Source organism: Pteropus vampyrus, unplaced genomic scaffold, assembly GCF_000151845.1.
Source record: "Pteropus vampyrus isolate Shadow unplaced genomic scaffold, Pvam_2.0 Scaffold92, whole genome shotgun sequence".
NCBI lineage: Eukaryota > Metazoa > Chordata > Mammalia > Chiroptera > Pteropodidae > Pteropus > Pteropus vampyrus.
Window position 1 is genome coordinate 3,606,139 of NW_011888873.1, and position 3,887 is coordinate 3,610,025.

Here is a 3,887-nt window from a genome sequence, read left to right on the forward strand (position 1 = left end):
AAGACAGATAATTAGAATCCAGGTACTCACTGTTACACAAAAGCAGTAAAGTCTGCACTAAATTATTATTATTAATAATAAGCACTCATATAGCGCTGGTAATAAGTGCATAGAGAAAAAGGCCCACAATCACTGTTATTAATATCATCCCCCCAAGACAGTCTGGAGCGGTGGCTGTAAGTGTCTCCACGTTGCTGCAGGAGTGAGACAAGCCCAGCGAGGGGAAGAACTTGCTAGGACGAGCAGATCCTCCACTGGGCGGCGGTGAGGGGGCCCTGGCTGAGCTTCAGCTCTGTGCTCACCTCTGAATAGTGTCCTGCTTCTGGTCCCTAGAGGGTTTCTCCCTTTCCCCTGACTCTTTTTTCCCTGTGTAGGAGGCTGTTTGCGTTTCTTCTGGGACCGTGGCAGTGATGGGGAAAGAGGCCCACGACTTGGTCCCTGGGGTGTTTGTTTGAGAGCAAGAGCTGAATAATAGGTGTCTCTGAGCCTCTCTATAAATCATGCAGACAGGTTTAAACTATGAATCATTAAGGTAGAAGGGAAGGGACACAGAATCGATAAATAGCCAAGAAAGGGGAAAACTTGCCGTACACTTAAGCTCAAGCGCCTATTTTGTTGAATTTGGTCACAGTCGTAATTGTCTCACTAGTCACCTGATGGCGAGTCCCCCAGAATGGCCACTTTGGAGGATGAAAAACAGGGCTTGGTCTTATTTTTAATCAGTCAACTATCAAGAACACTTTCCTTTTTTTTTTTTTTGTAAGCACGTGTATGTGTGTGTACACGCACGTGTGTGTTTTAAAAAGCCTGCTCGGTAACTACCTGAGGACGTGGCCTGACCTTTCCATATCAGGTCTTCGATATCTGGGCCTCAGGTGGGCCTGTTTCCATCACCGCTAGACACGGATGGAGCACTGCGAATGCACGGTTCGGACCTGGCACAGGGCCACCCGCGACTCCATCTGTGCAGACAGCTGCTGTGCCTTTCACTCGGCAGACGTGGAGGCTCCGGCTGACCTGTCCCTTCTCTGAGGATACCAGAACAGACAAGGGGACCACTACGCCGTTTCTGACCACCACAGAGTGAAGTGAGTGATGAAAAATGAGAGAAAGCTCACATCTGCTCTGAGGGGTCCTGGTCGTCAGCGGGAAGGGCGATCCTGGCTTGAGGAGGTGGATTTCAAAAAACAGGAGGGGCCCATGACCAGGCTCTCAGGGAAGAGGGCAACGCAGTGCTAGAGTTCGCCGTGCGAATGTGCATCGTGCCACTGAACTGTACTCAATAATGGTGAATGTCTTGTATGTTTTACCACAATTTAGAAAAAGGGCCCTATCAAGCCACACTGAAGCCTGAGACAAAAGCAAAAATACTGGTGGGGCGTGTGACGCCATCTGGAGCCCTGAGGGAGCCCGGAAGAACATTTGGCTACTGGCGGGCTGGGGGGGACTATGGGGACCGGAAACCAGTTCTCTCCAGTCGTAAAGACAAGAGGAAAGTGAGACAGACGGCTATTATCATGCAGTCCCAGTCAGCTACCAGAACACACCAATCCAGGTTTGCGATCATCAAGAAAGGATGTGGGGGAGATCAGTATGAGGTTGCCACGGATAAACCATGCCAGACAATCCTGCATAGTTTTAGGAGTCTCAGCCTGCTAGATGACAGGCATGTGACAGGCACACACATCTGAACCAGCACTAGAGCTTCCTAGTTCATCTCTTATTTCCCTACTTGACCCTGCTACAATCCTGGTCACTTAATTTTCTTTAACCCCCTGACTGAAATTATTTCATTAAATTATTTACTTGTTGGTTGACTGTTGCCTCTCTTCTCCCTTGCCCCCACCCCATCAATTTAAACTCCATAAGAGAAGGAACACATCCCATCTTGTTCAATCCAGTATCTCCAGCACTTAGAATAGGACCCAGCACATAGTAGGAGCTCGATAAGTATTTGCTGAATGACTAATGCGTGAATGAGTGAATGAAAAGCTGGATTTCAACAAGGCCTTTGACCAATTCTTATGTACAAAATGGATAAAGGAAACTGAAAGATGGCACATTTACATAGACAGTTAACTAGGTGAATAAATAAGGAGTGTTGCCTAATGGATCAGAGGGGTTTCTCGTGGAATGCCGCAGGGCTCTTGGCTCTACCCATCCACTGTCAATGACTTGTGTTTCACGCTAAGTGTGGTTTTCAGAGCTGGAATGGCCCCACCACATTTAGGTTTCAAGGCCAAGTTTAACAAAGATTGGTGACCCTTTTAAATGGGTAGGTATCCAGAAAAGATTGTCTGAGTGAGAAAAGAAGGGCAGACTTGATGGGGGTGATGGCTGCTGTGGGTGGTAGTGGGCAGCCAGGATAACCCAGACATTTGTGGAAGGAAGATTAGATTTATTCCGTGGGGGTCCCAGACTGCCAAACGAGGACCAGAGGTTGGAAGTTACAGGTATGCTGTGGGCCAGTATAAGCCAGATATTTCTAACCCTGGGAGCTGGCCAGCATTGGACTAGGATACCTCATGAGGTTGAGAGCTCCTTGTCACTGGGGGTATCCTGAGGGCCAGGATGGGTAGAGGGAATCTCTGAATCCAAGAGGGAGCTTTCCAGAACAGGCAGAGATTTCTTGCAGAATAAGTTTAGCTGGAGCCACATCAGCTGGCACTGTCCTCAGAAGAGATCTCCTTGATCCTTGGGCCATAGTGTACCTGGTGTGCGAGGTGTCTGGGAAGATGCAGTTGTCTGCTGAGCAGCCTGTTTCTGAGTGGAGATATGGCTTGGGGCAGAGAGGAATGTTTGCAGCCATTCTGTGTGCTTCGCCATCTACTTCCTGGCAAACTAGGCAAATGAGATGGGGAAACAGAAAGCACTAAAAAAATCTCACCTCTTTTTTTCCCCGTCTCCTTCCTTCATTTTGTTTGCTTCTTATTTTAATGAACAAACTGTTATGAAAGAACAAACATTCAATCCAGGAATGTGATGCTCCTTCACACATACATTTAAATCTCTCCAACCAGAGGATTTTCTAAATTAAGTATTCCGAGAATTTTGCTTTTGGGGAGGAGAGAAATTTAGGGATATGAGGAGAGTAAGGGAATTTGTAGGGGAAAAAGTACAGTTATTTTTCAGGTCAGTGGTTAAGGTTCTAAGGACCTGTAGCATAGAAACCCAGATCTGGACACTTGGGGATTGAGAGTCCAGGGCCAGGTCAAGCTTGCAATAGCGTCACGTCTTTGCCAATGAAGCTGAAGGATTCAGGTGATGCAAGCGATGCAGGTGTGGCACTAAATTCACTGGCTGGGGCAGCACACTGAGCCGTTTGCTTATTTCCCCAAGTAAGATGATCCATGTGTCTTTAGCTTCTTTCAAGACTCAGTGTCTTCATCTGTAAATTGGGAATGATAAGAACACCTTTTTTACAGGGCTGTTGTGAGGATTAAATGAGGTAAGGAAAATTAAGAGCTTATACCTCCCATGGTTAAGCGCTGAGTAAATGTTGGCCCGGAACTCCATTTCCCCAAGAAAGAAGGGGATTTTAGGAGTTTCGTTGACCACCACTAGGGGGAGCGCTGGCCCAGTTTCTGCCACCGGGTTCTAGGGGAGATTTTCATTGTGCTCCCATAAAATGAGTGAGTAGTAGAAAGAGAAGGTGGTGGTGGTGCTCTGGGGATCCAGGGCGTTTGTAGAACCAGCTGGCAGTGACTGAGGGGTTAATGGTGCAGGCTTCTCCAGGTATCACCAGCAGCATGCAGAGGGAGCCTTGTCTCCGGAGACCCAGCAGTTTCCTGCCCTTTCCAAGCCTCTGCGGCCCCATTCCTCACACTTGAGTGGGGCGCTCACAGAGGACATCTACAGACAACAGAATTTTGTAATGACCTCACCCT